Raw genomic sequence first — 14,256 nt, forward strand, 5'->3', positions numbered from 1 at the left:
TCCTGCACAAGCTCACCACCACCCATCGCCGTCGACCCAAAGAAGGCGACCTGTGCGGCGCGACCTGTGCGTGAGACCTGTGCCGCGGGACCAGGAGTGCGACCCGGGGCGCGCGCCCAATGCGACCCAGTCGCGACTGGGGTGCGCGCCCAACGCGACCCAGTCGCGCGCCCGGCCGCGACCCCCGGTCGCGCGACCCGTGTCGCGATCCAGGCCGCGCGACCCAGGCGCACGACCAGGCCGCGCAACCCAGTGTTTGGGATTTCTGAATTTTTTTTTTTTTTTGAGGTGAGAGTTGAAATTTTTTTGGTTTGTAAATCGAGTCTATAAGACTCGATTTTCAAGTGGAGTCCACGTGGATAAAATGCCACATCAGATGTGATAGACCATGGAAATCGAGTCTCTTAGAGTCGAGATGTTAGTATTATATTTAGTTTCCAAACCGTGCCTACTAACTATATTCTTCCATAACTATGGCTAATTGCCCATTTTGGCCAAAAACCGGTTCCCCCAACCCTTCTAAAACATTCTCCAAGCTTCCTCTCTCTTCCAAAACTCAAAGCTTCCTCTCTCTCTCTCTCTCTCTCTCTCTCTCTCTCTCTCTTTCAAAAAACGGTGATCTCTCTCTTCCAAAACACGTTCATGGCCAAAAGCTTCGAGCTCTACCTCCTATCTCATCGCCACCGCCACCACCACACCTGGTTGTGGTGCTTCTTTTTCTTTCTCTGACTGACCCATTCTCTTTATCTCTTGATTTTGCTCAAACCCAAACCCAAACCCAAATGCCTCAAGCTTCTCGCTCAGATCGGTGCTTTGCTCTCTCTCTGTGGCTCAGATCGATGTCTTTCTCTCTCGGTGGGTCTCTCTGTCTCAGACCGGTGTCCCTCCCTCCCCGATTCCCCTTTCTGCTCGCCCCTCCTTGTTTCCTCCCCTCTCCACAACCTTCCATAGCTTTGATCTGGGTTTAGAGAGAGAGGCTGAGATCGGTGTGGTGGACAATAAATATATTAAATCCGAAATTTCACTGCAATAGAACCACCAAGGGCTTAAAAAACCCAACTTTCCACCCACTTCATGAAACAAACCCCATTTTCTCAGCTTCCAAAGTGAATTTCTCTAAAACATTGAGGACCCATTTCAGCAGTACCTTAAAAACTGAGAAAACAAAGGAAGTAGAACAAAATGTGCAAAAGCAAAGAACCCTTATTTTCCACAAAAAACCCTAACCTTGTGGTCTTGAACAGAGTAAAACAGAGCAACCTTTTTTCCAAGCCCCCCAAAAAAGCAGATGGGTTCTTCTGGCCATAGCCTTGTAAAATGGGCCAAAATAAAGAAACATGTCAGCTATGCTATGGAAGATTCTTGATTCAACTACAAAGTAACATGTCAAGGTACTATTATTACATTTAAGATCGTTCTCCCTCTAAATTAATTGGTTCATTCATGTGATTGGGTACAAATCCAATTTTAAAGGACATTTATGTAAACGAAATCTTAATGATTAGTTGATTTTTTTTATTTAAGGTACATTCTTTTTTAATTGGTTGAGTGTTATACCTTAATGAGGTAGGGAAACCAAATGTTATGGGATTTGAATACTCCTTCATTGAGCTCCTTCAGTTAATATCGTTCTGTATAGTTTCGCTGTGCCAATTGGTTTTATTATGACTTATGTTTTTCCAATTGGGGAAAGCTAATAATACTCGGTTAAATAGGAGTTGAATTTCAAGGTGAGAGGAGGTGTTATGCTTCTGTTAAAGCCGTATGAATAGAAGAAAAAGTTGTAGATATTGTCATTAGGCTTAAAATTGAATTTTGAAGAAAGACCTTTGGATGTCTCTATAGTTTGCCTAATATGCATTTGTGGTGCAGTTTATTTAGTGTAGCCAAGTAATCTGTAGGATAATGAATTATAAACAAATAAAAATCTTGATTTTGGGTACTTAATATTCTATAATCATTACTTTTTATAATATATGCCATAGCCAACTTTGACATGATGAGAAGCATGTCTTATTTTGCAATAGATTCAGTAATTTATCTTTTCTTTGTTGTAATGGTGTCTAATTTTTTCATCATATGGGTAAATTTAAGATTCCCTTTTAGTATATACTTGTAATTTGTTGTACATTGAATTAAAAGAGATACTTGTAATTATCACTTCATGTTTATTCTCTTTTCCCTGCTTGTGTGTGTCTTGTGTGCCATTTGTATATACGTTGTTGCAGATTCTTATTTAGTTTAATGGCCTCAGGGGCCAGCTAATCTGATATGTTACGTTAGCTGCTGGTAGCTTGAGCATTAATGGCAACAGGATATTGCAGCTATTACAAAGTTGGCTATTAGGGAGCGTCTCCAGTATGCAAGTAATTGATGCCATCTACTTATCTTATAAATAATTTATGCCATCTACTGTTTTATGTGTAATTATAATGGTCCTTCAGCTTCTCAAAGTGTGGATGGAAGTAGGATCCAGCATATTTAATAGCTGACATATAAACTTGAGATTTCTTAATTTTGTTTGAATAAATTAGAAACAATTTATGAAAAGGCATCAAGTCTTCTAGGCTAAGATTTGTTGGCACTAATATGAACCTTGAGTATCAACAGGGACATAATGTCTCACGAGGCAATTTGGAAAAATTAAGATGTCATGGTGCATTCATATAAAAAAGACGTCTTTTACTATCATGAGCAAGGAATCTTCTTTTAGATGTTTAACAGTGTAAATAAGAAAATGCTACTGTTTTAAGCCTATTCATATCAGTCCCAAAACATTACATCAATAATCTGGGAAGTCTAGGGTATGACAAATATAGAGGCAATTGTATTTGCTATAATAGCTACCATGTAGTTCTTTTTTCATGTTAATCAGAAAGTTCTTTGGATATGGAGACCATTTGCTCCTTTATAAATGCAAAGCCTTTCATTTTAGTATAATATTGTCTCTCCAAAAAAAAATTTTCTTTTAAAGAGCTTTCGTCTAGTGCTTCATGACCCATTAGGCTGCTTTAACCAAAAAAACATTCTGAAGATATTTCATTCAGCTTGTTCAGTGTCTCTTCCTCCAATGTGCGCATTGTGTGAAGGCTTATTTTCTTACATGTAATCATATCATAAATTTTTTGCTTATGTGCAGTTTGGTAAGTTTACATGGGTAATTGTGTAACATGTTAACTGTTTCAATTATAGTTCCAATTTCCAAAAGCTCGGATTCTAGATAATTAGGATTTCCAGTGAACTATACTTGGCATGTTGTTGGAGGATTATTGATGTCATTAAGGGGTTACAGTAGATGTTCTTATCAATGTGTCTCAATCCACACTATATCCTACTTGTTGCTAACTGAAAGGACTAAGTGTTTCACTTTTGGATTTAATACTGTTGATGGTACATCAGGTTGGGGCGTAGTTTGCATATATTACTACACTAAATGCACCTACACCCATGGAACATGCACAAACTCATGCCATATATGCTCTATATTTTGTCTCTTATTATGTGCAACATTGTTCAGCCCTTCCAACCTGAAAGAAACCTAAATCTCCCATGTTGTGTAAATTTCATTAGGGTTTAGTTAGATCTGAATTGTATCTTACTAGTCCATAGGTGCTTGCAGCTTTTGCATGTTTTGATCTCTTTATGTTATTAGAACTTGACACTATGGTTGATATTAACACTTCCCCTCTTTGTTCAAAATTATTTGTGATCAAAATGCCTTTTTTTAAATAAATAAAAAAAGTGTCTCTATTTCTTTGATGATTGCAATTTAGTTTGAAAAACTGGGAGTTTTCTATAAAAAATTTTATTTCTCTTTTGTTGAATACTTTTATGATATATGGGTTTTATTCTTTAGGTGGAGAAATATATTTCAAATCTGAATTAATGGTTAATTTTTTGTTATGATGTGAAACTTGACTTGTTTATTTATGAAGTTGCAGTTTGAGATATCGGTTTTTATCCTATTGGATTAGTCTATGGAACATTGGGAATATGTGTCTACAAAATTTTTCAGTAATATGCAAAGATTCTGGACTTTAATACGAGGCACAAAGATTATAAATTTTGAAAATGAGATATAGATTGAAGACATTAATCTTTTCTGGTGCTCATTTCTATCCAAAAATGGGTTGGGTGGAACAGGCTATCTGAATGTCATTTTTTACTGCCAATCTAGGTGGTTAGGTTATTAGAAGCTTGGATGCATTGAGAAACTTACTTGATTTTAAGCTATAAGAAAGAATTTTTGGGGTATGAACATAGGTTATTTGATCTCTCTCGCTCTCTCATATCATGACTCTTAACATCTATTCCATCAACAAAAAAAAAAAAAAGACTTTAACATTTATTAGATTACTATTTTTGTTTTCTTGGTCATTTAAATTCTGTTAGCCTTTATGGTTTACTTCTTTGACCTTTTTATCATCCTCTGCTCCTTCCACTCTAACCTCTAGTCTGGGTTTAAGTTCTTTGTGCATAAGGTTGAATTTTGTACTTCAATTAAATGATATAAGTATACAGAGTCTGATATGGCCAGAGTGGCAGGAGGTTTTGCAGAGAGTTCATTAACCATGGAGACCATGATTCAATAGTCAAATATGAGCAGTTGGGTTAAGTGGGTTAATTCTGATCCACCTTCAACCATATTGCACCTGGTGGTGTAATGTTGGGAACTTGAGGTAACCCTTCTTTCTAAACTTACCTTCCAAGTGGAAAGCTGATGGTCTTCTCAAGAAGATAGTGAGAGCTTCTTTAATGCATGATCATGTGATGTAGCTTAGCTTGGTTACCGGAAGAGCATAAAATTTGAAGTTGATTTGGAATAAATGCATACATCGCTATCATCGTGTAGTTCTTTTGTGATAAGCTTGTTGTGAGCAGTCCTCTTATCAAGCGGAGGATTAGGTGCAATGCAGCGGTATGTCCTCATGTTCGTGTAATACTTTTTATTTTTAACTTTTTAAATAATAAATGCCCCAAAAAATCTAGGATTTATCTTTGCTTATTTTTAATGATTAAATGTGATTATTGAAGAAAAAAGAATGGTAGGGACAAGGTTGGATTTAGGAGTTTCCTTACTATGTAGAGTGGGAACATAGCTGGATTTATATTAGATGATCAGCTCCTTTTAAATTTCTTTATGGTTTAAATCTGCTGTGCAGGAGCAGCCTGGCTTTGGCAGACAACTTTGCAAATGAAAATCTAAAGTGGCATGGAACTTGTTTTATTTGTAAAACTAGAGATTGGTGAAAGGTACTCGCTGGTTGTTAGCGTTGGCTTGGTACTACTGCTATTAGTCTTTCCATTTAAGGAGGCCTTATTAAATGTGGTACAAATAGGGTGCTGGTGATTTTGTTCTTCACAAGTAGCACAGCTGTATCGATTTTTTTGCTCAGGAAAGACCATATTGGTTGGACTCGTATTGGTTGGAATTGACTATTATAACGTTCATTGGAAGCATCAGCAGCAGGTTGACAAGTTTTTGCATCAAACAGGAAGATAGGAGGTTGTCTTTCGAGCAACAGTCACTCAAAGATGAAAGCTTGACTGCTTGTTTCTTTTTTTTCCACTGGTTTTGGTTGGATTATGTACCTGGATTTTTCTATGTAATTTTTTATAGTACTCACAGAACTGTAGATTTACTTTTTTTGGAGTTTGGTTGGCTCTAAATATGTTTATAGAGTTTATGTGAGATGCAGTAACTTATTCTGAGTAGTCGTCTAATCAAGTAGAGGCTCTGCCTAGCCAAAAAAATATCCAAGCTAGCTTAATCTTGTTATATATGTTGCAGTTCTTATAATAGTCGATGATTGAATTTGAAGTAATGACTCAACCCATGAGAACATAGTGCTATTTGATTGGAGAGAACCCTCTGGCTTTTTGTAATAATGAACTGATAATAGAAGACGTTGCAATGATCGCCTGGAAGCTGTATTAGACTGAGATAGATTACAATGAAATGGATCATTAGGCCCATCTAACACTTTTCAATTTTAGGCCCACGACATCTCTTATTTTAGGCCTAAAACATACGTTAACAGGTCATCTAGAAGCTGATTATTATTTTGTAGGCAATGCACACTTTCCTGGATCAGAGTTAAACGAAGAAATTTCTTTCTACTTTCCTCAGGGAATAATTTATCATGGAGTCAAAGATTCCCTTTCTTATTTAATTGGAAGGAAATTGCTTTTCCTTTGCTTTGGAAATGAGTCAGAAAGCTACATTCAAAAATAAGCGTGTAGCTAAGAAAGTGTGAAAGTGAATCAGTGTGGAAAGACCTTGGCTACCAACAACCAGTCTTCTCAGCTTGGACAACCAGTCTTCTCAGCTTCCGCGTTTGGGCCGCTAACTATGAAATTGTATTCTCTAAAAAAGATAATCAGACTACAAATATTATTTTCACAATTGACTATTATATAGTCTTCTTGGCCTCAAAACAACAACTAACATTCAATTTCTTCACTTTGCCATTCTCATTCTCTCTCAAAAATCCATTCAGAAAAACCTCTTATTTAAATTTTCATTCACTTTCCTTTGCCTAATTTCTTCAAGCTTTCTTTCTCCTCTTCCTTTTAGATCTTCTCAAACGTACCATTTCACTATGGCTTTTTTGACAAACAAACGAGCCTCCTCTTCCTCCATCACCCACCAATACAAATATGATGTGTTCTTGAGTTTCAGAGGGGAAGATACCCGCATGGATTTTACGAGCCATTTGAATGGCATTTTGAAGTTGAAGGGTATTCACACCTTCATCGATGATGAACTCCCAATGGGAGAAGAAACTTCTACTGAACTTCTTGAAGCTATTAGAAGTTCAAGAAGTTCCATAATTGTATTCTCTCGAGAACTATGCATCTTCTAGATGCTTACGAACTTGTCGAAATTCTTGAGTGTAAGGAGAATGGACAAATGGTGCTACCGGTGTTTTATAAGGTGGATCCCTCGGAAGTACGTAACCAAAAGGGAAAATTTGGAGAAGTTTTAGCAAAACATGAAGTAAATAATATAAAGAAGGTGCAAAGATGGAGGGAAGCTCTAAACAAAGTTGGTAGCATATCTGGTTTGACCTACAAGGACGGGTATTTAATTACAACCCTTTCACTTTATTTATTTATTTATTTTATTGTTATAATTTTCAATTGTGTGTCTAGTCACTAAATTTTAATTAAATTAACACTAGTTACCACTAATTTTTTTCATTGATGGCTTTATTTTTATTTTTTTGGGTCAAATTATGATAGTATTAGTTTTTAATTGCTAATCTAGTTGCTACAAAGATCAATGACAGAAACATAAGAATATACAATCAAGATAATCTTACCAATTAATTAGGACTTTCTTCTGCAATATTTAGAAAGTTTTCGAAAAAGTACTTAATAATTTTGTAAAAACATCAAAAGTAGGTCCCTTATAACTTGTTTTCTCACATATATAAAATTTATGTAATTTACTTTTTCTTTTTTTTGAGGGTGTAATTTACTTTTATTAACAACTAGTGTTATGCATGTGTGATGCAAGGTATAATAAAAAATCATATTTAAACTAAAAAAATACTTCAATAATATTTTTAAAAGTGAATTATAAATTAGATAATAAAAATTTACTTAAGTTACATGGTGAATACACACCATGTAAAACCAAGTTTAAGATAGATTATAAAATCATTTAAAATAAATAATGAAATGCGTTCTAAATTTCTTGAAATTTATAATTGACTTTTTATCATAATATTATTTTATATTTTTAAATATTTTGTACTATGGTTTTACTTAAAAGTAAACTATGTTAATAATTTTAATTTATTTATAATAAGCGAAAGGGTGGAATTATATTATGCTACATAGTGCAAACATGACTTGTATAATTAAACTTTTATTATTAAACCAAAAATTTGTGGTAGGCCATTAACATAATATAAAATAAATAATGAAATTTCTTCAAAATTTGAAAAACTCTTCGGAGTAGAATTTTATTTTTTGATAAGTTCGGAGTAGAATTTTAATTGGGTAACTTTTATTTTAAATTTTTTGAAACATTGACGATAGAGTTCAACTTAGAGCAACTATGAAATTGTTATTGTGGGGTCATGGATTTTGGGATTTGGCTGAGAGCATGTGGTTTTGGCCGAGAAGCATGGGTGGTCCGGGTCCAAGTCCGAGGAGTACTATCTTCTCGGATGAAGCCAAACGCAAATCTGATATAGATCCTAATGATCAAGGATGACCTTTCAGGAAGTTCTAATGATAGCAACGAGCATCATGAACGTACAAGAGGGATAAGGATTCAAAAATATCTAAGGAAAAACTGCTACCATCGCATTAATGAGGAAGTGACTTCGAACAAAGATTATGAAACTTTACACCACCCCAAGACTTTTAGAGGGGGCTAATGGGACAACCATCAACCGTCCACATGTGATCCACGTGTAGGGTAAGGATGAAGGGAGAGATGTAATATAAATAAGGGTAGAGATCCCGCAGAAGGGGGATAAAAAGAAGGAGAAGAGAAAGCACTATAGCAATCTCGACAACTCCCGTAACCATTGTCATCCAATATATGCTAGAACAGCTTCTGACCGTGACGAGAACCAACTTTCTCGCACAACCGAGTTCAATTCTTGTTGGCTCATCATTCAAAACCATATTAATCGTTATCCAAGCACTAAAACCTAGCTCTTTGACCCACTCTCTACAAATTTATTGTACTGGGTTCACTGGGCCAAGATCCCTTACATTTTGGGCTTGGTCTGAAAATTGTGTCCTCACAGTTATAATTTACGTATAATACACCAAATGATCTAAAGAGAAAAAAAGAAAAAGAAAAATATAAACCAAATAAATAAAGAGGAGGGCATCCACTTAGCACAACTACAATGTAGGATACAATTTTTATTAGTATATAGTAAATGGTATGATATAATTTGGACATATATTATAATTTTTACTTTATTGCAAATTTTTTGGTGACAATAATTACTTGATTGATTATTTTATCATTTTAAAAAATTTATATACTGTACTAAAGGTTTTATAATTTCACTAACAACATAAATTATACAATTTAATTTTTAATTTATAATTAACTTTTTTTTTTACAAAAATTAACCAAAACTTTTAAAGGCATAGGAACTTGGCTCAACGAGAGTATGTCACATGTTGTAACCACAACTTTTAGGGTTTCAAATTTTGTTATTTACAAATCGTTGATTTGCACAATGCGCATAGAAACAACATTTTTGTTATCAGATGAAATTTTTTTTTATCGAGAACTTAAAAGGTAAAGCATAAAAATAACCATTTCCATATATTATTTACAATATAGTTAGCTATGTTAGAAATTTGACAAATTTTCTCAATATCCAAACTTTATCTCCCTAATATCAAATCCACGGAAAATGTATCTAAAAAATTTATAAGTTAGACAATAACAAAAAAAAAAAGAAACAACTACTTTCAGGACCTAAAATACATCAAAACCTTGATTAAGGGAAAAAAAAGTCACCTCTGATACCTAAAATGTAGAAAACTTATCTCAAAATTTTATAAATAAAATAATGTAAATAGCATAAAAAAAATTCCAAAACCAAACCCTTACAAAAACATGATTCAAAACCTAAAAGGACCAAACATATATATATATATATATATATATATATATATATAAATTGTTTCTACCTTCTGTCAAAAAAAAAAAAGTGTACATATACAAACACTTTCAAGATCTAAAGTCCAAATAAAAAAAAATTAAAAAATTAAAAAAATCACATCAACAACCAAATTGCTCTTCAATTTTTTGCCACATGTCCATCTAAGTTTTTAATTTTTGTGACAAGTGAATTATTAGGTATAAAAACCGAAGAGTTTAAAACCAATTAAATTCAAAATTATATATAAAGCTAATACAATGTAATCTCTTCTAAAAATAATGTATAATTTGAACTGTATAATTGTGATTTTTTAAAACTGTACCCATATATATGCACGGGCTATACACTAGTTAATAATTAAAGCTAACAAAAGCTACAGTAATTGAGGCCATTTTTAAGTTATAAAAAAAATTGTGGCCATTTTGAGTGTGTATGTATTGTAATTTGTAAGTATTTAAAGAATTTTATTCTCTCTACTTTTAGTTACCACCTTAGTCTCTTGTTTTAATCTTACCAAAAACCAAATATGGATCAAATAATATTAGTAGTAAATAAACATAAATTAATTTGAATATGATAGCTAGGTAACATTATATCGCTAAAACTTAACTTGGAAACTTTTCGGCCATAAGCATAACATTGCTAACATAAATGAGATGTGACAATCAAATCAACAATAACAAAGAATTTGCTAGCAAAACATAGAATGAATAGAGGGGAGAGATACAAAAGGGGCAATAAGAAATTTAAATGAAAATTTAAAACAATTGAGGAATGGTTGTAGGAAGAATAAGGTTAGAGTGGGATATAATGGAGGGAGAACTAGAGTTTACAATGAGAAGAGGAAAGGTTAAAAAATAATGTAACGCTAGAATTTAAGAGATAATGCAGGTAAATATTGATTAAAAAATTATAAAGATATAAGTTTTTTTTTTTTGAGGGAGTGTAGAGATATAAGTTGAGAAGTCATATATTGCCAAAAGATATATGGTTTTATTATGATTGATAAGTTACAATTAGATTAGAGAATGTGTAAAGTCATGGTGTACTATTGAATATATATATATGTGTGTGTGTGTGTGTGTGTATAAAATGGTGGCGTGGCTGATGATGTAATTTTAACATGAGCATAGCAAAATTAAATTCTACGCTTTGAATTTTATATATTATTATTATATAGATATAGATATAGATATAGATTATATGATATTTTAGTTGTAGTGCACAGACGAAACATCTTGAAGTTAGTCCTTGTTCATGTATTTCTATTTTCTATTCTAACTTATTACATACTTTTTTTGAAACTTATCACATACTTTTTTTGTTGTGTAAATGACAATTGCAGCTGCGGTCAATTTGAATTTATTGAAGAAATTTTTAAAGAGATCTCAAGTGCTCAATTAAATCACATGAAATTATCTCGTTGCAAAATATCTTGTTGGAATAGACACTTGTGTAAATGACGTCATAAATCGGTGTTTAGATATTAAATCAAATGATGTTCGCATTGTAGGGATCATTGGCCTTCCCGGAGTGGGTAAGACAACAATTGCAAAAGTTATTTTTAACAAAATTCATTATTGTTTTGATGGAAGCAGCTTTCTAGATAATGTTAGTGAAAAATCAAGGACAAATGATGGTGCAATTCAATTACAAGAGACACTTTGTTATGAGATCTTAGGGTATCAAAATTTGAAGGTGGGGAGTATATCTAAGGGAATCAATGTGACAATTGAAAGGCTTCATCGTAAAAGGATTCTTATAGTTCTTGATAATGTTGAAGAATTGAATGAGATAGAATTTTTTCTTGAAAATTGTGATAGGTTTACTTCGGGAGTAGAATCATTATAACCACAAGAGACAAACATTTGCTTGATACTCTTACAAAAATAATCATGTAATGTACTACGAGTTGAAGGTGTTAATTAAACATGAAGCTCATAAACTCTTTTGTCACGAGGCCATTGGAAGAAACAATTTCGAGGAAGATTATTCAGAATCGGTCAACCAATTTATAGATTATGCCAAAGGTCTTCCATTAGTTCTAAAAATAATTGGCGTAGATTTGTATGGAAGTACTAAACATGAATGGGAAAGTGCGCTAGACAAATACAAAAGAATTCCCAAGGGAAACATTCAAAAAATACTCAAAATAAGCTATCATGGATTGGACCAAACTCAACAGGGAATTTTCCTTGATATTGCTTGTTTTCTTAAAGGATTCTACAAAGATAAAGTTGTAGATATACTAAGAAGCATCAATAACCATGATCTGTATTATGATATTAAAAGACTTATTGATAAGTGTCTTATAATTGTTACTGAAGATAACAAATTATCGATGCATGACTTGATTCAACAAATGGGTTGGGAAATTGTTCGACAAGAATCACCAGAAGTGATCGAAAAGCGTAGTAGGCTATTGTGTTATGAGGATGCTCCCGAAATACTAATTGAAAATACGGTATGAGTTGTTTTGATTTACTTTTTTCTATTTATTCACAAGGGGATTTAGTCATTTTTATTCCTTTTATTTTTTTTAATGTTTAAGAAAATATAATTTTATTAGCGTGGCTTTTGTTTGAAGTTTAACAATCTATTATTTTTTGGTGAATTATTTTTACATTGTGGTTTACTTAATGTTGTGTTCAATTAGGGGTCAAATGAAATTCGAGGCATAACAGTGTGCTTGCCTAAACCAAAAAACATGAAGTTGAATCTTGGAAAGATGAGGAATCTCAAATATTTGAAAGTTCGCAATGTAATTTGTGAAGACTTTGGATCTCTTCCCAATGGGTTGAGGTTACTTGATTGGAATGAATTTCCTTTATCTTCCTTGCCATCAGCCTTTGAGCCTAAAAGCCTCGTTGTACTCAATATGCGACATAGCCTCATAAAATTGGACGAGCATTTCAAGGTATGATCATTAGCATTTATAAATTCTTATTAGGATTTTGTTAATGAGTGCTCTTAGGGAACAAGTTAAGGTGCATTTTTTTTTTGTGGTTAAAACTAAACCATGCATTTAATACGAAATTAAATAATATTTCTATACATTTCCGATGAACAAAATCAATTTGTGCACTTAAAAAAAGAGTAATGTTACATGCACTACAAGTTTTACTATATTGAGTGTACAAATTGATTAAATTGATGTGTTACTAATCATAAAGAGATAATTCAAATATTTATTTATGAGTTAGTTGAAGCCCAACATTTACATTCATTATCACATTAATTTGTAAATTTTATATTGTAATACTTGTAGTATCTTTAGCATTTAAAAAAAAAAATGTTTACAATAATTTGTAATTGAACATGTAGTATTTCTTAATCTATCCTCTTAGCCTGTCATATTAATTTTTTTCTTTTTACTAATAAATTTCAAAAAATATTTCTTCTTTCTACAGAGGTGTCGATTCGAAACATTGATATATATGAATTTGTCATATTGTAAAAATATTACAAAGGTACCCGACTTATCCTTGATTGCCCCAAACATAAAGGAATTGGACTTTGAAGCATGCACAAATTTAGTTGAGGTTCATCAGTCCGTTGGACTTCTTGAAGAGCTTAAATTCGGGATCCGTCCGGATGCCAAAATCTTAGAATTATACCAAGAAACCTCAAGTTGAAATCTCTTAAACAGATTTATTTCTTTGGCCGTGAAAGTCTTGAGCAAGGAACGGGAGCGTTGTTGTCATCAATAGGATATCTCATTGCCCTTCGTATGTTATATATAAGTTTAAAAAACGTGAAAGAGGTTCCAAGTAGCATCTCTAATTTAAAAAATCTTAGCCTTCTCTCGTATGGAAGATTGTGACAATTTTCCAAAAGCCATGGATACTCCCGATTGTTTCCCCAAATTAGAAATTTTAGGTTTCCGTTACAAAGAACATTACTACCCTCCCCGAAATCAATATCGATTTTCAAAATTAAAAGTTCTTTACTTTCACCACTGCTGGAACCTTCGGGAAATTCCAATGCTTCCACCACATCTAGAAGTTTTATGTATAGAAGGGTGCGGTTCCTTGGATTCACAATCAAGAAGAACATTATTGAGTCAGGTCTCTCCCTTTCTCAAAGAAAGAAACAATTTTGTTTTACTTTCCCAAATATAATATATTACTAAATTTGCTAAACCGAAGTTTCTTAAATTTGCATCACTTGGAGAAACGTTTGGGCTTCCACAAAATATGGTATGTTCAAGGGGATCATTGCATCAGGACTCTGTTCTTGAAAAGTGTTGGGCACCTGACCTTGCTGATGATGGATTTCACTTTAACCTTGTCCTTCCAGGAACTAAGATTCCAAAGTGGTTCAACCATCAAAGTGTTGGAAGCTCCATATCATTCTCGGTCAGTTCGGAATCTCTAGCATTTGCTTTCTGTGTTGCTTTAAAAATAGAATTGAAGGTTGTGGCAAATCGATATGACTTTTTTAATTGTTCTATCTACATTCTCTTCAATGGTTATAAAGAAAGGATCTATTCAGATTATCGTTTTTTAGATTCATCATCTTTAACGTGGTTTCACTATAGAAGCAATAGCTCATTTGACGGCATAGTTTTAGAGGATTGCAACAACATTGAGCTTCTATTTGAAGT

General features: G+C 33.2%; 2 long non-coding RNA genes across 2 annotated transcripts; both read left to right on the plus strand.

The window, feature by feature from the left end:
* Nucleotides 1-1,159: 1,159 nt before the first annotated feature.
* LOC142631331 (uncharacterized) lies at nucleotides 1,160-4,787 on the plus strand. The gene is made up of 3 exons (XR_012843591.1): nucleotides 1,160-1,391; nucleotides 2,255-2,366; nucleotides 4,546-4,787. It is a non-coding gene; the product is annotated as an uncharacterized LOC142631331 (long non-coding RNA).
* A 13-nt stretch (nucleotides 4,788-4,800) lies between these two features.
* On the plus strand, nucleotides 4,801-5,821 carry LOC142631328 (uncharacterized). The gene is made up of 2 exons (XR_012843588.1): nucleotides 4,801-4,918; nucleotides 5,163-5,821. It is a non-coding gene; the product is annotated as an uncharacterized LOC142631328 (long non-coding RNA).
* Nucleotides 5,822-14,256: the final 8,435 nt, after the last annotated feature.

The sequence above is a fragment of the Castanea sativa genome, chromosome 4 (assembly GCF_040712315.1).
Source record: "Castanea sativa cultivar Marrone di Chiusa Pesio chromosome 4, ASM4071231v1".
NCBI classification, from domain to species: domain Eukaryota; kingdom Viridiplantae; phylum Streptophyta; class Magnoliopsida; order Fagales; family Fagaceae; genus Castanea; species Castanea sativa.